A 22,018-nucleotide genomic window follows, 5' to 3' on the forward strand; every position below is an offset into this window, starting at 1 on the left:
ACTGTTCAGGAGAAATGCACCGCCAGATTCTGAGGAGGTAATGACCATACATAGGTAAAAATCCAGCATAAGGGGTCTGTGCCGAAGGAAGGAATGATCCCCTAATCCATCAGGCATTGTTAGTTAATTTATCTCAGAACAAAAATATGCTCTATGTAAACTGTAAAATGGAGATTGACAATAGTACAATTTATGAGATAACCCAAATGTCTACTCAAATCCTTACTCTTTCTGCAAACTACATTTATGAAATGTGATTGACCCATTTTCTTCAAACACCATGAAGACCCAACACCCATGCCCCACACCAATCCGAATCCCCAACACCAATGCCATCCCACGACTCTGAATAATCTTAAAAGCCAACTCACGTGCCACCACCACATCTAATCTCCAACACCTATGCCTTCCGACCAACCTGAATCTCCAACCCCCATCCCCTCCCATCAGCCTGAATCTCAATCACCCATGGCCTTCCACCATTCTGAATCCCTAACACTGATGCACTCTGACCTCCGTGAATCCCCATCCCAATTTAGCCTGAGCGTCAGTCAACTTTATGTGACTGTGCTTGTCTTGACCAGAAAATGCCTTTGGTGATTGAGTGCTTGTCTGCAATGACCCCCTTAGTGGACCCCTGCACTTGAACCTTTTCTGGGTATCAGAAGCTCAGCTGTTTGAATCTAGACTATACCTGTGCTGCAATGTTAAGAGACATGCCCTCTGCATCTTTTTATGACCAGTCAACACTGCCTTGGCAAACTATTGCCTCCTCTGGTATCTATGCCATTATTTGCCACGACATCCATTAGGTCATAACACCAGTGAGACAGTTCCCTGTTGATCCTTAATGAGGCCCCTTGAAAAGCATAACCCTTTGCCTGTGCATGCTGCAGCCAGCTGGAGGTCAGCAAGGTTTCCATCCTGTACTGCTGCTGCTCCGTCTTCGTCATCCCTCCCAGATCACAGACAAGGTAGGTCATCTGGATGGTGGAAAGAAGAAGAGGCATCTAAGATCATGCAACCCCAATTCTTCTGGCCCTAGCCTCTGCATCATCATCACCAGTGAAAAATGTAGCATCACGATTTGACACCGTAGCAGATCACCAGTGACTGAGGATCGTGGGGGGGTTGTGGGGGGTGGAGGGGTTTAGTCATGAGTGGGAAATAGCTTGAAGGGGGCTAGATGAAGGCAAAGTGACCCAAGGGCCACCACAGACAGGTGACATTGAGGCAGCATGGGAAGCCGGTGCATACTGACTGGTGGGGGTGGTCCTGAGAAGTTATTCAACTGGAGGGGGTTATGATTCACTGCTTAAGGTTGTGTGGAAATGTGCTTCCCCAGGTGAGGTTGCAGACTCACTCCCAGCTATTCTGGTCAGGGGTGCTACACCAGGCAAGGGGACAGACTAAGTAGTGGTGGTGATAGTGGCTCTTGTGGTTTCCAATTAAGCTGCTGGTATGGACATCCTAGAGATGGCATAATGTAGAAGACAGCACTTGCAGACAGTGGGGTTAAATGCATTCTTTGATCATGATTAAATCACAAGAAATTGCCTCAGCAAAGGAAGGTTGCAATGCTGCCAGATGACCCATCAGTATCACCTGCACAGCTGGTAGCTTCCATGCCTGCATCATATACTGATCACTTTCTCGCTCTCAACAAACCTGAACCCAGATCACCTATCATAATTCCCAATCATACTTCATATAGCTCATGCAGGTGAGGAAGAAAAGGGGATCAGCCTCGGGAGACAGTGTGGATATCACTAGTGGAGCAATGGAGTTGGAAGCATGGAATTACGGTGAGGAGGAAGGAGCAGGAAAAAGAGAGACACAGGTGTAAAATGTAGAGGTGACGTTGAGAGAAGAACAGAGGAGAGAAAAGTAAGCTGGAAGGAGGACAAGAGAAGGGAGTAGGTGGGTGGGGAAAAGAGGAATGAGTGAACATAGGAGCATGGAAAGCTGACATGAGAAGACAAATGAAAGAAGGGCATGATGCATGCAGGAATGAAAAGAAGAGCAGATGAGGCAGGTAGAGAAGTAACAATAATGGAAAAGAAGAGTTACATTGAAGACATGAGAGGGTGGAACAATCAGAGCGTTGGGGTAATGATTAGGCCAAAGAGGAGGCTGGAGGAAGAAGAAGAAAGATTGAAGAGGCGGAGGAATGATGTGGATGAGAGGAGAGGCGAGATGAAGGGGAGACAGGGATTGTCTCGATTTGTTCAATGATATGCCATGTAATCAAGAGTGGCAAACGTGGGTGTACTATTTGAGACTTTGGAAGGACCAACTGAGCCATGATAATAAAAAAGGGAAGAACTTCCATGACTAATGGGGAAGAAAACCCATAACCTAAGGTGAAGAAAATCAAGATAATCCTGGGCTTCAATCATTACATAAGACCTGTGGCCAAACCTCCTTCAAGACATGTCAATGAAGTAGATTGCCATGTTTCAAGCCATAGAAAGCGTAGCAACATGACACCATGACCAGTACAGAGAAGCCAATATATAATAAAAAGTGTACAAGCTGCCAAGAAAGATGTGCTCGGATGCCTGCTCGGATGCTTCAAATCCCAGAGACCATGAAAGACTGTTTGTCCCCAAGTTCAACGTTACACTTGAGGTGAGAGAGGGTTGGGCTGAAGACCATGGTGCTAAGCCAAGTTGATTTCTCTGTCACCATTCCAATAGATGTTGCCCCAGTGTATCTGTGAGGCTGGCAATAAACAACCTTGTGTGATGCGGTTTCCCATTTCACCACTGAGTGGCTCCTTGACATTGAATGGTACCAACCTCCCATGCCTTCACAGTGCTTCTCACAGGGGCACTGCGAGTAGAAAGAGAGTGTGATGTTGGCATCCATTCATGGCCATAGGCATTCAGACAATCACTGTTCTGCATGATGATGGTGGTGGATATATGGCTGTTTTGCTCTCTACAATAGATTTTATAGCAGGGGTTCAAGGATGCTTCTTGCCTCTGAATTTGGCGAGTGTCTCTTAAGTGAGTGTCTCAGATTATTTAATTGCAGTACTTTATAACCCCACCACTATCATTTTTTTTATTTTTATTTTTTACTTTAAATTTACATACATATCTATAGATAATTCTCAATGCAGGCCATAACAACATAGGGACCCACTACTCTAAAATAGGTGCACTATGCAAATGTAGTGAGCAAGCTTAGCTGTGTGTTGAGGAAAGGTTTTGGTGCTGGGAGAAGACTAGACCTGAAAAAGATGGGAGGTACTGTATATCTATGAATTTTTCCCACTGAACGCTATGTTTTTTTTTAGACATTTTGATGTTATGCAAATGTGTGTTTATCAATAGTGCCCACTTTCCACAAAATGTTGAAAGCACACTATAATGCTTTCATCCTTACACCCCTGTATTGCAAATGGACAACTACTGTACAGCGGAATCGTACTAAAATGTTGGCTTCATTGGGGCGCCCCCTCAGTCACTGCGACTTAGGGGGCGCACAAAATACCAACTCCCATTACAGCACCTACGCAGAGCAGAGGTTGCGAGGGTGTCCCCTACTCTCCTTGGTTGGGTGTGTAATGTGAATCGGGGTTACAGGAGTGTCCCCCGCTTACCATTGTGGTAAGCGGGGGACAAGAAAGTAAAAAAAAAACATCCTGCGCCGTCAGCTCTGACCCACGTAAGTGGGATGATCCGACACTGCAGGTATAGCGGGGTGTTGGTGGCGCACACTGAAGTGTGCGCCGCAAAGGTAAGTGGGGTGGGGGGGTCGGGTAACGGAATGCGGGCTGGGGGACGCCGAGAAGGTTATCTATTTGATCACTGTGCCATAATTGGCATCAACATTTTTGTCGACACAGCTACGAATGGCGCAGTGATCACATACATTCCGGCACAGCTTGTATACCAGAGAGCAATATGATGTTTGCAAAAGTGTACCACAGTATTGGCCATGTGTCTTCACCTGCACCATCTGTCCCCACATGCATTCATTTTGTCCTCCTCAACAACACGCCTCCCATTGCCCAACCTTTTTTTTTTAGTTCACACTTGATTCTCCCATAGCATTTCACTCTTGCTAGGGTGTCTCAAGCTAAAGCTTGGTTTTAGGGAAGGAGTGCACAAATAGAAGAGATTGTTGAGGTATTTTTATTACAGGCAAGTCAACAAATGTAAGACAGCACTATAATGTGCTGCAACAGATGTTGTAGAGCAGGTGTTGAAGCACAGAGTTGTCTGATAGCAGTATTGGTTACTACTGTGTGAACGTCTTCTGGACAGGGTCGGTTTCTACCATCAGCTGAAAGAATGATTGCATTGTTTAGTGTTGTTATTCTGGGTGACCTGTAATTTATGGGTGTACTTAGGGTAATGATGTCAAGCACATAGCAAGTGACATTGCATTATAATCTTTTCTTAGAAGCTCCCATTGGCCATTATCCCATCAAAAAGCACCACTGGCCATGCCCCTTCTTAGACATGCTGATCCAAGCAGGTATCTTCACAGGATGCATTGCAAAAAACCTCTGGAGTAACATTGCTTCCTTCTTCCTTTCCAGTGTAAACCTTCCAAGGGACAAAGTAGTGTCATCTGTAAAAAGTTGGTCACTGATGTGTTCCCCAGCATCTATCAATGCCTTAAAGGGGGCAAACCACGTGTGTTTGTTGATGTCATGGATTCATGGATCCTCTGGCAAATGTGTGGATGAAGAATAAGTCATGATCGGTTTCGATTAATGTAATACTATCAACACCATCTGCCATTACTATTATAGTAGACCAGGAGCAAAACAGAATATAAAGAAATAAGAAACAAGTGACTTACAAGTGTAATATTAACTTAGGGGTACAAGTGCTTCAAACTAAAGAGGAACAATATACAGACAGGCACAATTATGCACGCATTCATTAATATCACACAGCTCACTGTGGCTGCATACCTGTCAGTGACTACATGTGCCAGCAAGCACTGCATTAGTAGCACACACTTCACTATGGGCACATATCTGAAAGTAACTACACATCTCTGCATGCACTGTGCTACGAGCACAGAGCTTAGAGTGGGCGCATATCTGCAAAGGTTAAACTCGCCCTCTGTATCCTGAGGCAATAATGCCACACCCATGCACACTGTAGACATTAACAGGTAGCCTCAATGTGCTGTTATACACCCCCAATGCCTGACATGCAAAGTAGACTGCTCCTGCTCTTAGCTTTCATCCCATGCTTCCGCAATAAGATTTCCTTGAGTTGAGGAACTCTCCTTTCATCATCTCATTGAAAAAGCTGATCTTAAGGTTGCATAGACACGTTAATGAAAGCATAGAAAAGAAAGTCACTCACAGCACAATCTGCTCTAAACAAAACTGTAGGTCTCCAGATAGAATCAGAATATTAACTGTTCCATCGGCTTCATAATTCTTTTCTCTGGGTGGGCTTTTCCACTAATGCGATAGTAGACTGGGGATGGTTTGTCGAAATCCCAATAGTTAGTAGCCATTGGTGGATCTGCTGAAAGGTGTACAAAGCACTGCAAAGATTCTTCGAGTTTCCTCATCTCTGGAATGATGGGTTTACCTATTGCAGGAAAGAAAGGAACAGGAGTAACAGAAATAACTACCTGACTTTATATCTACAGGCAGACGAACGTCATTTGTAACTATGCTCCGCTCCTCTCTCTGTAACTAAGTACCTTATGTTTTCTATGTTTACATAATCTTGCTGCTTACGACTTCATGTAATAGCGCCTCGATGCTATGGGCTGCTGTGGGCTCTACAAATGTAAAAAATAAATAAAAATAAATAAATACGATACCAATGAAATGTACAACTAATTACAGTTCATTTGTGCCAACACGTTGGCCTTAAAAAGGTTTGTGCACTGCTGAGGAGGGGCAGCTTGATGCCTGTGAATCAATGAATCAGCTGGATCACTGCTCATTCAATCACCTTATACTGTTAATCCAGATATTCATGGTACCACCATTAAATACAACATTACCAATTCATTCTCTCTCCTTGTGTTTGAGATTTATAGATTGGTCATACCACATTGAGTAAGCCCGGCGAGTGTTCTTGCAGGTGTCCCTGGCTGTGAGGCACCCTGGTGTGGAAAACTCTACGTCACCAATGAATAGGGCATATCATTTCCAAAAGACCCATCCTGGAAACGTTCTAGCAACAACACATATGCTCTTCAAAGGCTCTCAAGAACACATTGGGCAGCTAACACTTCCGTTTCATAGGTACGAGGGCAGTTGCATTTTACATTTACTGTCTCATCTCTTCTTCCCGCGAAGATGCATCAATTGAATACATTAAATACATTCATAATTAAATAAATAACTGGAGCCAAACTGTAACCCACTCGTCTGCCTACAGTTGTTGTGATCTAGATGTGTAATGTTGGCCCATGTTGCACGTTTAACCTGAATGTTTAAAAGAAGTGACCTCTTTCTAATAAGGAGGCATACACAGCTAAAAAGAATTTAAGAGATTTGAAAACCTTCGTATATTCTCGAGTATCAATGGTATCAATGCACACGGGGTAACTTTTATTTGTTGAGACTTGGAAAGCAGTGACAATATTGTCGAGTAGGTTTATGAAATTAGAGGAACTTAGAATACTGCTGCCATTGGAAAAGTAAGAACAATAAATAGATACTGCAATTGTTAACCTCAAGGAGGCATCTGCATAGCACAATACAAAGATAAACATTGAGGTGAGAACCTCTTCTGACCATACAATATTCATTTTGAAATCTATATCATTTGGTCTATGACCTACCGTATGTTGGGAGGAAATTAAAGTGGAGGCTATTGGACAAGTACACTCTGGAAAATATCAGGATTAGAATGGCTATATTTTCTTTAAGCCATTTTGAGTTCTGTCGTACCGTCTTTTATAAGTTATCAAGCCCCCTTTCTTTAAAAGGCAGTTTAATATATTTGCTACACTCTTTACGCTACATTCGGGTGTTCTAAATGATGATGTCTTCACCACAATCTTATCACAGATTTAAGGGCAGAACCTCCTTTAAAAAAGATGCAGTGAAGTAACATTGAGTTTGTCTAATCATGTTGGGGGCAATGAAGTCTCTGCAACGTTAGATGTTTACTGCACCCAAGTACTAGGTGCAGTTCTGTATGGGATGGAATAGTGGTGCCACACAAAATTGAACTGTATTTAGTGAGCAGAAATGTGTTTCACAAGCAACTCTTAGCACTACCAAAGGAGGAGTATAATGTAATAGTCAAATTGCAATTAGGTCAGATAGGGTCTTAGTGCAAAGTCATACTAAAATTCATACTCTATTGGATGAAATAGTGAAATATCCTTTAGTGAATATGAAGATGATTGGCTGAATGTAAAAGTTTCAGCCCCTCTGTGACCATGATTTAACACATTAAGCAACTAAGCAATATTTTGTATTTGGAATATGGCAGGCTACTACCCTGATTACTGTCTAAACTAATCAGGGGAACATACACACAAAAGGGGGTACATACAATAGGATGTCCTCTCTAAGTGTGGCTGAGCCACTTGGCCAACTTTTATTTGGAGACACCACTATCACTGAGAATGGAGACCTGCCGAGATGAGATAGAACACTTCTAAAGGAAATCATGTACCTAACATCTTTCTGTGACATGTTGCCTGTGGCAGCTGTGATTCAGGGCTGAAAGGGGGTCACCAGATAGTTCTTTTTTCTGCCCCGACCAGGCAGAAGACATGCATCATTTGGTGGTTCTTCTTTGCCCTTGCTATTACGATAATAGATGCAACTGGCTGAAGTCTTTTATGAAGGCAAGTGGGATAAGATCTGAAATGGAGGCCTTTACATTATGCACAACATTTGAGTATAGCTTGATGATTTTGCATTAACCAGCTTTCAAAAAAGTGCATTGAGTGGGCCAATTTCGTGGTAGCATCTTCTTTGTTATTGTTATTGTTATTTTGCACTTATATAGCGCCTTATATACCATTGGTATGGTCTGAAGGCGCTTGTAGGTTGAACGCCCTTGGGAACCGAAGTTCAAGTCAGTAGAGAGAGTGGGGAGGGTCAAAAGGCGCGTGTGCGCACCGGGTATGTGTGCAGCTGGTGTGTTATTCGTGAAATAGCTGCTTCTTAGCGGTAGGTGTGGTGGTTGATATCAGGGGTATGTGTTCGTTCTGGCAGGATTTATCCAGACCGACTGTGGCTGCGTTAGGCCTGAGGAGAACGCCTGGCTGGGGGGTGTGTAACCAGCGGTGTTTACTTAGAGTGATGGGGAGTGAGCGAGAAGTATTGGTATGAGAACAGTTATACCGAATGGTGTCATAGTATCTCTGTGTTCTATTTGAGTGGTGATGTAGAGGAGAGAGTAAGCGTGGGGTGTGATATTGTGGGTTTACATGTTCTTCCAAACGTTCCCTGCATTCCAGACCATACTGGAGCCAGCTACACTTCTAAATACACATAGGCTGTTTGGTACACTTCTAAATGCAACTTTTCTCAGAGAGGCTATTGGGCACAACTTCTAGATGTCACTTTTCGCAGAGAGGCTATTGGGCACAACTTCTAAATGCAGCTTTTCTCAGAAAGGCTATTGGGCACAACTTCTAAATACACATAGGCTATTGGGTACACTTCTTAATGCAACTTTTCTCAGAGAGGCTATTGGGCACAACTTCTAAATGCAACTTTCTCAGAGAGGCTATTGGGCACAACTTCTAAATGTAGCTTTTCTCAGAGAGGCTATTGGGCACAACTTCTAAATGTAGCTTTTCTCAGAGAGGCTATTGGGCGCAACTTGTAAATACACATAGGCAATTGGGTACACTTCTAAATGCGACTTTCCTCAGAGAGGCCATGGGCACAACTTCTAAATACATAGAGGCTATTGGGCGCAACTTCTAAATACACATAGGCTATTGGGTACACTTCTAAATGCAACATTTCTCAGAGAGGCTATTGGGCAAAACTTCTAAATACACATAGGCAATTGGGTACACTTCTAAATGCAACTTTCTTCAGAGAGGCTATTGGGCACGACTTCTAAATACACATAGGCTATTGGGTAGACTTCTTAATGTAATTTTCTCAGAAAGGCTATTGGGTACACTTCTAAATACATAGAGGCTATTGGGCGCAACTTCTAAATACACATAAGCTATTGGGTAGACTTCTTAATGTAATTTTTCTCAGAGAGGCTATTGGGTACACTTCTAAATACATAGAGGCTATTGGGCGCAACTTCTAAATACACATAAGCTATTGGGTAGACTTCTAAATGCAACTTTCCTCAGAGAGGCTATTGGGCAAAACTTCTAAATACACATAGGCAATTGGGTACACTTCTAAATGCAACTTTCCTCAGAGAGGCCATTGGGCACAACTTCTAAATACATAGAGGCTATTGGGCACTCTTCTCAATGCAGCTTTTCTTAGAGTCACATTTCTATCTAGATGCTGCGCAAGCTAGGTTCATAATTCTAATTGTGGTGCATGCTAGGAATCACATATGCTAACAATCACATTTCTGAAATGCCATCTAGGTGCGGTTTTTGCTGACAATTACATTTCTGTCTAGATTTGGCGCAGACTAAACTTGAGATTCATCTAAGTGTGGCATATGCTAACAATCATTATTTCTACCTAGATGCGATGCGGGCTAAGGTTGAGAGTGCCATCTAAGTGCAGTGTTAGATTTGGTGCAGGCTAATCTTTGTGGTTCTCTCGGGGTGTGGTACTGGTTAACATTATACTGCAGGCCATTGAAAGGTAAATTAGAGTGGCAGGAGCTTTCTGGAGTGGAGTAATTGCTCTACTCCCCACCCATGCCAGCACTTACAGTTTTGTCGGTGTCTGGTGGCTTCATTGGCTTCCCCTGCTGACACCTGCAGACACTCTCTGGAGCCGCCATTGTAGGAGCCGCCCTTGGCCTTGGTGGCCCTTCGCCGCAGGGGGCTGCCGGGCAGAGGGCTGCCCTGGGAGGGTTTGTGATATGTGGCCCGTGGACCAATCAGGGGGCGAGGGGCGGGTTGGGAGGCGGGATTGGGCCAGGGAAGGCCGGGGAAGGAGGGGGAGGAGGAAGGGGACTGGAGCGCCGAGTGCGCAGGAGAAATGCTGTTTTTAAACACTTTTTACAGTGTTTAAGGTAGTTGAGGGGCATCTGGGGCAGGATTCTGGGGGACACTCACCTTGCCCAGCTCCTGCACAGTGAAGGTGCCGGCGAGGACGCCAGGCTCCTCGTGGTTGTTTCCATTTGGCCCGTGGACCAATCAGGGGGCGAGGGGCGGGTTGGGAGGCGGGATTGGGCCAGGGAAGGCCGGGGAAGGAGAGGGAGGAGGAAGGGGACTGGAGCGCCGAGTGCGCAGGAGAAATGCTGTTTTTAAACACTTTTTACAGTGTTTAAGGTAGTTGAGGGGCATCTGGGGCAGGATTCTGGGGGACACTCACCTTGCCCAGCTCCTGCACAGTGAAGGTGCCGGCGAGGACGCCAGGCTCCTCGTGGTTGTTTCCATTTGGCCCGTGGACCAATCAGGGGGCGAGGGGCGGGTTGGGAGGCGGGATTGGGCCAGGGAAGGCCGGGGAAGGAGGGGGAGGAGGAAGGGGACTGGAGCGCCGAGTGCGCAGGAGAAATGCTGTTTTTAAACACTTTTTACAGTGTTTAAGGTAGTTGAGGGGCATCTGGGGCAGGATTCTGGGGGACACTCACCTTGCCCAGCTCCTGCACAGTGAAGGTGCCGGCGAGGACGCCAGGCTCCTCGTGGTTGTTTCCATTTGGCCCGTGGACCAATCAGGGGGCGAGGAGCGGGTTGGGAGGCGGGATTGGGCCGGGGAAGGCCGGGGAAGGAGGGGGAGGAGGAAGGGGACTGGAGCGCCGAGTGCGCAGGAGAAATGCTGTTTTTAAACACTTTTTACAGTGTTTAAGGTAGTTGAGGGGCATCTGGGGCAGGATTCTGGGGGACACTCACCTTGCCCAGCTCCTGGTCAGAATAGGTATATATTTGCTTTGTTAGCCTCTTTGAGCTGCTGTGAGATGTTAATGCCCTTTGCACTTTCTTTTTTAAAATCTTTTAACATCGATTTAGAATAATAATTGGTAATGTGCAGGTTTTATTGAATTATTTTACCTTTATTGGTGTCATAAATCTATTAAGATGATATCGGCACTTTGTTGATATGAACATTCTTTTAATCATTCCATTTTTACATTTCGCATGTTTTACAATGTGTTTTAATTTGTATGGTTCTTTGGGCCTTGTTTTATGGACATTGCTCCAAAAATAATAATTTGATTTTGAATAAAGCCCATTCATTCCCACCATACTGACCCAGAAAGGGGGGCCAACTGGAATCCTTCCTTCTATCCTCGAACATGCACCCCCGAAAATGTTATTCATGTGGGAAGATGAACCACACTGCTTGAAACTGTCCAGATCCTTCCTTGGATTTATTTGTTCATGCAATCTATATGGAATGGGGATAATCTGGAGCAAAATACCATTCAACAGTGAAGGAAACCAAAGGTAGCGTAGTGAGGAATACGAGTCCTAGGAAGTAGGCATGCTGGCCCAATGACTTGTGGGACATGGATATAAGCTGCATGTTCAGGGGTGAGGGACAACCACTATTGCCATAATAGATTCTGTCAGTAATCACACTGCTGCAAGGGCTGATGTGATATTCTCGCAGCATCTGCAATCTGGGAAATATATAAAAATAAGCTCTGTACAAGGGGACAGAGAGGTGTGCCCTGGGTGTTATCTCACCCAGGCATAGGGGGAAAAAACCATTTAAAAGCAGGAGAAATGCTGAGGCTCCCTTAGCAAGTAGTCCTTAAAACATCTGAAAAAAGTATTCCAATGGTTAAAATCAATGTAAGATTGATATATTGTATCCCCTACCAAGACTTCCTTCAACCCTTGTTCAGAAGTTCTGTTCTCATCATTACTGAGGGAAAGTAGGCCCCAACAACAGGGGAAGTTCTTGAAATGGTAACATAATGTTTTTGCCCAACCCCTTTTTTTAAATTTTGATTTATTTCCGTATTATATAGTTAAACAAAAGTTAACTTTTAATACAACAATCTTCCATAAAACCAAAAAGAGTAAAAAAGTTAAAATCCAAAGGTAAAATCACTGCAAAAAACATTAAATAATCAATATGCATCCATACACTGCTCCAAGAATCAACCGGCTACATTATTCAAATTAGATTGCGTCCCACATGTCATGTGAAAATATCAAAAACAATCACACTTCTTCTCCAGAAAATGGTTAGGAACATAATACACAATTCTTGATTTCCACTCATGAACATGAACCAAAGAGCCTCCCCTGAAAGTGCACTCCCAAATCCTACAGCTTTAAGAGCAGTCAACTGTAGTTCCAGGAGACAGAGCGATACAGACAAAAGATATTTAACAGATTCTAATTGTGTGTCACCATATAAGCGACATTGTCTGTGGTCCCTTGGTATATTCAACCAGGCTCCAACAATCTCAAAGGTCTTCATAGTATTCATTTTCAATTTTATGTATTCCCAGACCAAGGAATTACCCACAAAATGTTGGATATAACTTGGGGATTTCATCCGGTTCAGGATTAAATCAACAAACACTGCAGAGTTGCTTTTAGTTGCTAAGTCAAAAACTAAATTGTTCCTGATTATAACCAAGTAGGACCGACTTCATTATATTCTTGTAGTTGTTAAATTGTATTCCCAAGGGATTCCCTGAGGCCACGGAAAGTCAACAATCAGCAGTAAGTTTAATTGTAGCAATGCAGCTGGTAGGCATATGACTAGCTTTCCATAATAACGCTTCACAGAATAACTTGCTCAAAGTATTCGCTGTGGCATTTACCAATTTTCAATATGTATTTAAGCAAGAAACCTGAATTTCACATGATACAGCACAATATTAAATTCAAGATAAATCATTTCGATCCATGTTTGAGGAGGCAATCTCATAAATCTATTTAGTTGTGTAGATTGTTGGGAAGGGGATAAAACCCGACACATTTCAGGCTGATACATGCCCCATTAGGAGAATTGTAATGGACTTAGGGGGGAGGTGGGCATCATAGTATGCTCACACGATCACCATATTATGCTTATTAGATGCAGTATACACATGCAAACAAGTGCCATTTTATTATGAACAAGCGTAATTTTAATAACCATAGTTGGAACAGAGGGCCTGCCAAGCCCCGAAATAGCCAGCACGTTAGACTACATGGAGAAGCGTGATCAAGCCCAAAGCCACAGTGAGATGGGCTGCATTTCCAACCCCCAAGAAACCCTCCTTTGTTGTACAGGATGTTGCCAATGTGTTTATTTAGAAGGAATGTGCCCTGCAAGGCCATGAGACAGTGCCAGGCGCCTCAACGTGCATGCTTATCATGGCCTGACTAGAGCAAGGCTCCGACTACCATCCAGCCAACCATGAGTTAAAGCCTTCATAACTGTCTTAGGGCCTCATTCCGAGATTGGACGTAGTCATGGTGCTATTTGCGCCATGACAGCCTCCAATAACGGTACCGGCACCAGTCTCGTTCAATGGGGACCTACCGGTGTAGTCCGACCTTTGTGGGACCACTAAGCCTCCATTGAAAAAACCATTCCCCATTCCGATTTTAGCCCCCATAGGGCTCAATGGGAATGGGAAAGTAGCTAATAACGGTACCGCAATGTGCGGTACCGTTATTGGCTCTAATTTCTCTTAACGGGTCCTGTCCATAACGCCTGGTCAGACCCGCTAAGGGAACTCGTAGTAGTCTCCTTACCGGTGCCCAGTATCCCTTACCGCCCTACTCGTAATGAGGACCTTAGATTCAAGACCCCCTGAATTCCATGATAGGGAATGACCCCCGCCCACCACCCATAAACTAAAAGGCCATAAAAAGATCTAAAGAATATGGCTGTGCATTATAAGTTCACAACAACATGATTTGTAATGCGAGGTACAGGGAGGAATTAATTATAGTTCAAAACGAAGGTGGAAACCTTGGGTGCAGACATTGAGATGAGGAATGAATGGTGGATGTGTGCGTCAGTATGATCTAAGACTTGTATTATGCCGGTCCCCGAACCTCCCAGGTGCAGATAAAAATACCAATGTTGAGTAGTTAAGAATTAATTGACAGTTTGACCTCCGTTCCCTGGAGGTGATGAGCACAGCAGCATCCACGTGGATGAATACAAACAGATGGATATGGACCAATGGTGTGGCATCCCATATGGAGCAAACCCTAAATGTGTAGTGCCCATGCAATAGGGATGGTGAAGTGCATCACTTACTGTTACGTCACGAGTGACACTGTTCGAAGTTATAATGTGTTGTCAGGGGTCTGAGAGCTCAGAACGTTCTGTAGCAGCAGTACACCATAGGTAACATTTTGGCTTGATATAACTGTGTCAAAATACAGACTGAATATCCCCCACCCTTATGAGCCAAGGAGCCAATACTACCAGCTATCTGAGAATTTTTCAAGTTTACTTGATCCAGATGCTGTTTATTTATATTCAAAGACCACTTTGATTGCCTCCCTTTTCATGTGCCAATACGTCTTTTTCACCATTTTATTAAAAACCACAACCTTAGTTTTGGTGATGTTAACTATCCAGGAATGTAGGTCAGAATACACTTTCAAACAACTCAAGGAAGATTGTAGGCCACCAGAGGTTAGGTCTAGCAAGACTTTAGCGTCGGCATAGCATATCCATTTTAGGGGGGTATCATCTAGTTTTGGGAGTATCGAAGATGGATTGACAATAGCCTCATCCAGATCAGACATGTAAAGATTAAACAACGTTGGAGCAAGGACACATCCTTGTTTTAGCCCTTTCTAGGTAGGTATCCAACTGAACATCCTACCATTTTTGTCCAGCCATATATTCACCCAGGTTTGCTCGTGTAGGGAAATGATAATTTTAAGTAGACCAGGTGGAATATTCCAATTAAGGAGCTTTTGCAAAAGTCTACCTTGATCCACGGTATCAAATGAGGTGCATACATCAATAAATTACACATATACCACCATCCTATGCACTATCCATGCCTGCTGTATGATGGTAGCCAAGGCTAATGCATTGACCGTGGTGCTGAGGCCTTTACAGAACCCAATTTGATTAAATGGGATTAGATTATGGAGTTCTACATATTCCCCAAGCTCATTCAATAATATTAGGACGTAGGTTTTAGCCAGGGCACCTAACATCGCCAATAAGCGGCAATTTCGTGGATAGGCATGGCTTCCTTTTTTAGTACAGGAACAATTATACTGACTCGCATCAGGAAGGGATAGATTGAGTCATACCAATCCTTTGAAATAACCAGTATAAAGCAGTCACCTAAAGTTATGGGTCGGTCTTAATCAGCAAACTGCAGGTCCCATCTGGGCCAGGAACCCTGGAGGACTTACTGGTCATGATTAAACGATGGATGTTGTTAGGACTTTAAAAAAAGTCCAACCAATAGATATCCTAGCTGTCATAAGTGGCATCTCCTCTCCACTCCAACCCCCAGAGGCGGCGGTACAGGTGTGACGCAAACCTGTTCCAGAACTCCATTAATATCTCTATTCATTGACTTATTTCCATTTATGATCTTTCAGAACATAATGGGTCGTTTGTGAGGGACGAAATGCACAAGGGCCCGCCAAAGAGTACATTCAAGCTGATGTGTCTGCTTCCTAGTCATTTACTGTAATACATTTTTATGTTTTTCGCCCGATGGGCATATTCAACAGAGTTAGATACTAAATAGACTGTATCAAGTGGCTCTTTTCACATGACCCTTTTCTTAATGTTAATCTGTTTATCAAAGATGTGCCAGTGTAGTAAGTTAGGGCCAATTCCATTGGGAGCAAGCTACTGTCTTTACAAAGGAGCTTGATATAATATTCGCCAAGCAAGCTTCATAGTAGGTAACAGATTGCTTAGCGAAAGCTAAAGTAGGATTAACATCCACAGACATACTGGCTCTAATATAATCACTAAGAGAGGCCTGAAGCATAAGTAACACTTCCCTTAGTTTGCAGTCACTCCAAGAAAATCGGTTAAGTGAGGAGTTAATACTTACATTTCCAGATTGAACAGAGTTTGTAGAATAGCTATTCAAGTTGAGACAAGCAACAAGGCATAATGATCACTTTCCTCGTGGTGGATATCACGCACGTCAGTGATCAGAGTTGTTGAATTTGTGACAAAAATGTAGTCTAGTGTGCTACAACAGTAGTCTAGTGTGCTTATTACCTATTCTAGTAAATTGGTTGCAGGGGGGTTGGAGGAATAAGCACCATTAACCATGGTAAATCGTATTGATTAGAGTAAACTAGCTCAGTTAAGCCAGCACTTGCAAGCCTGGACAAGAATGCCTCCCTGCGTGGGAGAGTAGAGATGCCCCAATTCGCACTCCCTAGGATGTACGTCCATCGGGATCCTGGAATTAAAATCTCCCCAGACCAAAATGGGGGTGACTCCATTTAAATTGTAGATACATGCTTCGACTTCCTTGGTTACCCATTGTGGCAACTCTTATAAAGAGGATTGTAGATATTGATATTAGTAATATATTTCACTCCAATATTAAACTAATCCAAAGGAAACTAGATTCTACCTACCAATGACGACATTTACTTATGCACATTGAAGTTTCACCAAGCCCAGGGGTTTCTTCGCTCCCGATAATCATCCACCCTTTTAGCATCCCCAGGGGTCCTGAGTGGCCGGTAAGCAGAGTGTATGCCACCCATCAATTGTTAAGAGATGTGTAAGCCATGTGTCCTGAAGTGCTATAATGGAGAGATTATCAATGTGCTCTAAAAATCCTTCCTGTTCAAATAAGTGCAGATAGCCTCGAGTATTCCAATTTAGTAGAAAAAATGGGAAGCAAGTATTTGTAATTTTTTTTTATTTGTTTATTATTTGTATCACGCTCCGAACCCTGAGGTAACTGGGCACTGGAAAACTTGAGTGTTACAGGCATACATATAGATATTAACAAACAGTCAGGTTGACCAATGGTTACAGTTAGGTCTAGTGACAAACACTACAAGTGAGAGCATGAGAGTTAGGCAGTCATAGGAAGAGAGCATAAAGGAACAACAGCATAAAGACAGTGGCCTCATCTGTTAAAGTTATCATTAAGCCAGCTTTTTACTCTGGGTTTGAAGGCAAGGAAGGAGGGTTCCAGTCTGATGGTGAGAGGCAGGGAATTCCAACACTTGGCTGCTTGAACTGGGAAGCTAGCTCCTCCCGCAGTTTTAAGGTTGAACCTTGGTACTGAGAGGCAATGGGCATGGACAGATCTGGTAGGAGGAAATGGTTGGCGTTTGCTGAATTTATCTGACAGGTATTTGGGTGATGAATTTGATAGGCATTTATGTGTGATTGCCAGTGTGCGAAGAGTAATTCTGTCGCAAACTGATAGCCAGTTGGATTTCTGTCTGAGAGTTGAGATGTGGCTAGATCTAGGAATGTTAAGTGCTGCTCTCGGGGAGTTATTTTGTAGGACCTTTAGCCTACTGAGATTCCGTTCAGTGGATCCTAGGAAAAGTGTATTGCAATAATCAATCTTTGACAATGCTAGGGCTCTGGCTAGCGTTATGCAACTGCTAGTGGACAGATAGGATTTACAGCTGTAGATTATCTTGTTAGTGTAGGGTGTAGAAGACGCCACAGAGCTGATTTCTTTCTTTTGGGACAATATAGAATCAAGATAAACTCCCAAGGTTTTTATTTCCTTGGTGACTTTGGAAACTATTATGGACGCAGTTTCCCCCGCTGTTCAACCATTTGAGGGAACCATTCCAAATGGGACTCCTCCCCTTTTGCCCCACCCCTTGTCACAGTCCCAACAGTCATGCTAATTCCCTTTCATTTGCCTGTTACAGAGGTTTGCAGGGGGTTGAGAGGCAGAGAATGCCGGCCAACTTTACCACCTGTCCCACCAAACGTATTCCCCTGAACATCATCCACCTCAATGTCTGAACATTTGTAACCCAGTCTATTAAGGACATACAATGATCCATAATATAGCAAGAGTGCTATCAACAAACATTGTGTACAATCGAAGTAGCATATCTAACATACACACATTTCCACAATCTTAATGTCAATCTTTCTAATAAAACATAAGGGAATAATACCGTGGAGGAGCTCTAGGAACTGTGTTCGATTAAGAAAATATTAGCTGCCATCACAAAAAAAACCTTTGAATTTGTAGTGCCTTTACTTTGCTAGTGCATACAGAGGCCTCAGGACCTGACTGAAAGGTTGAGGCAGTACTGTCTAGGTCAGTCAGAACCAAGGCATTGCTAGTGATACAACCCAATTCCACTGGAGAAAAAAACACCTTGATTAGCAAACAGGTCCTCTAGGTTGTATATCATCTCTTCCTCAGCATCAACCACGTCATTATTACTCTTTGGCTAGTGGGAAGGTTTTTCTTTTGCTTTTACCCCTTTGCTCTGGCAAAAACGTTGTGTTCCCAGTAGCATCTTTGGCATTAGTGAGCGAGAGGGGGTTGATTTAGTGGAGGCAAGTACGATCACATTCTCAATTTAAGATGACACTATTGTTGCACAGTTTGTTAAATGAGGTCCCTTCTGTAATTGAACCTGGTGGTTTGCTTCTAAATTATTGCTTCGGGCAATAGAACAAGACTTATCAGGCACATCCTGGCTAATTGCCTTAAATGGAATGTGCGTCTTTCTTTACTTTTTTGTCGCAAGCTCCTCATACATGTACGCTTGTTTGATGACTTTCCTCTTTTTCTGTTGATACCAAGCTGCAGATGCCTGATCTGCCCCCTCACCATTACGGTTCAGAGGAATGTGATTGACGTTCATTCGTCCTGACACCAGTTCCATTAGAGTGGTGGTAGTTACATGAATTAAATCCCAGCTTGTAGTGTTTACTTTTGTGGTGTTAGTAAGTAGATCCAAAATGCTTGTTGATTTAGGAATTAAGGAGCCGTGGTGTTCTAACTTAGCCGCATTGTCATCACATTTTATAACAAGCTCAGTGAGCAACCTAACAAGAATGTTGAACATGGCAGCGGGCGAGCTGCTTACATCAGCCTCTTGAAAGGTGTTGTTTAAGTCAACAAATGGCTCTTCATCAAGCGTCAGAGTAGTATTTAATGAGCCTTGAGATGATAATACTCTGCCCCCACAATGATCCTCCACCCTAGCCACCCTAACTGCTGCTCCAATCTCTATCAAGCTACGTGGCTGCATTTCCTTATTTATGCGGGAAGAGATGTAATTAGTAGTAGTCACTGGTACAGCCTCAGCGGCCGATGTTATACCACCCGCTACCGCCAACCGCCAAGACGAGGGAAAGGCTTGCCCGGGGACTGCCTGACACAACGGAGCTGACGATTGGTGCATATTACTCTGCTCACTGCTCCGGGTTAGGTGTGGTCAAAGCCTTGACCACCGACTCAATGGTTTTCCACCGGATGCAGGGTAGTGACGGCGTGAGCTCCTCTACTAAGTTGCTGCAGATGTTGGGGACGGTAACTCCATCAACAGAACAAGTATCATGCTTCGAGAAGAAAATCAGTAGTTTTCATGTCAGGCAAGGGGTCCCTAATCGCGTCTCCTAAATTTACGGTTCTTTGATGGCAAGCCCTAGGAGTTCTCCGAATATTTTTGACTGGAGCAGAACGTATTAATTCTCTTTCTGCAGAAGCAAAAACTTCATCTTCAGGCTCAGTGCTGCAGAACTGGTTATTTATGGCTGCAATCTCCTTTACTTCATCAATACTGGAGGTAAGCAAAATCTGCCACTGATTATCTATAACTCCTGATCTTGCAACTGCAATCTGTGTTGACGCTCGCACAGCGGTTGCTCCACGTGCCAGTTGTTTCAGCGTTTTTGCAGCCGCAGATATACAAAGGGAGACACAATTCTTGTAAGTATCTCAGAAGCCTTGCAAAGTTTTTGTTTTTCCCAAGGACAGGGGATGCTCAGAGATGCTCAAAGACCCAAAACTTTAATAAGAGAATAATAGTAGGAAACAATTGAGTGCAGATTGGAAAGCAATAGAACACGTCAAATGCTACACATATATAGGCATTGTAATAGACAACAGGTTTAGCTGGGACCAACAATGAAAGCAAATTAAACTAAATGCATGCCAATTGCCTGTGTTTTGAGCAATTTCATGGGCAGACAACGCAGTATTTCCATTCAAAACAAATTCTACTGCTCTATACCTCCAAGGTGGTGCCCTGCATGCTATATGGAGTGGAAGTGTTGGGGCATAAACTGACTATTGAACTTGGGAAGCTAGCTAAGATTTTGAGATTACTCTTTCGTATGCCACTATCACCCCTTCCCCACTGAATTTCTCTTGCTAGAACTTGCAATTGTCAAAATCACAGGAGAGTTTGAACACAAGTTAGCAATGACCTATGAGAAATTGGTAAAGCTTAAACATTGAACCATCATGAGCTTATTCATGCAGGCCTTTGCTACTATTGAAAACCATACAGAGTTGGGGACTATTGGTCGGTTGTACGTGACGCATAAGAAATGGATAAAAGAAAATCCGAGTATCAAAGTTACCTCTTCTTTGCTTCCGATAAAACATTGCTGCAAGGATACAATAAAAGATAATTATAGTGAAAGAGATGTGGTTAACCTAGCTTCACTAGTAAATAGTGGCCCATTTACAGCCTATTGGTTTGAACGATCGAATCGAGGTACATATATTGAAGCCTACAACAACAGTGCAAGTCTACGAAATTACCTAATATGCAAATGTAATCGAACAGAAATGTTAGAAATAATGGGAGCACGTCTGCATCTAAAGCATGAGGAGAAAAATGTTGCTTATGTGGAAATAACACAATTGAATTCAATGAACATATTTTTGTGTAGATGTGAGAGTCGAAATACATTGAGAATGAGAATAATGCGGGCATATTAGAATAGGGAAATGGGGTTTACTTTGACAGCGATGTGGGTTCCCCTAATGGGAGGCAACAATGCCAATCTGATTTATCACGCAATGAGGTTTTATATAGATATCATGAAGAGGGAATAATATAGTTGAATGATGGTTGATGACATTGGTTTCTGGTTTTACACAATACATGTCTGTTAAATTATGATGATCTATTGATGTAATATGTCATATGTTTAATGTATGTGATTTTGTTTTTGTACGAAGCCCTTGTGGTTATATGTATAAATAATAATGTTAAAAAAGAAAGTAATTAATTAAATAATTAATTGTGTGGGCATCAACCCCTCATTTTCCCTCAGAGCCTGCCCCTCACCCCTCTCTCTTCGGAGTGCCCTGCCCAACAATATAATGCGATGAAGATGAAGTGCAGCTAGTCAGGGTGCTACAACACTTGGTGCACTGCACATACCAGCGGAGGGGGGGGGAGGGGTAAGCCAAAAGCTTGCTGTCGTTCACATACACATCTATGGTTAGGTGCTGATAAACTCCCTTTCCCCTGTATCAGCCACAAGTGCCTTTCGAATACCACAGTGGCTCGCAGTGTATACTCATATCATTGCTGCAGCCTCCTCTGCTGTCAGTCGTCGCAGCAGGCCACACAAAAAACACAAGAACACTGTGTTCACACCGCTCTCAGGGCCGAGAGCTCAGACTGAGGGCTGTTAGAGAAAAGTACCTCAAGCCAACTCCTGCCATCAAGCCGCACTGCCTAGCACCTACTTCAATGTCAATTGCAGCCGCTTCCGACAGCTCCGACCAAAAGGTTACCAACAAACCAGACCACCTGTATACTCTTGCCCCCCTCTTGCGATTGATGTACTGCTTAATTCTTTATCTTTATACTTTTTTGCATGATTGAGTCGTGGCTTTATGGCACTACGGATCTTATTTCTGATTTAGTTGCAAAGATTGTCCAAATATTGCAAAAATGATGTTGCTCATTCTCTTTCTTTGTGTCAGCAATCCACTAGATCTGCCTATAGACTCTAACACTGAAAACCTGCTGAAATTTATTTTAGAACATAATTGGCAAACTAGCTATGGTTCCTATA

The sequence above is a fragment of the Ambystoma mexicanum genome, chromosome 5p (assembly GCF_040938575.1).
Source record: "Ambystoma mexicanum isolate Mex_15411 chromosome 5p, UKY_AmexF1_1, whole genome shotgun sequence".
NCBI classification, from domain to species: Eukaryota; Metazoa; Chordata; class Amphibia; order Caudata; family Ambystomatidae; genus Ambystoma; species Ambystoma mexicanum.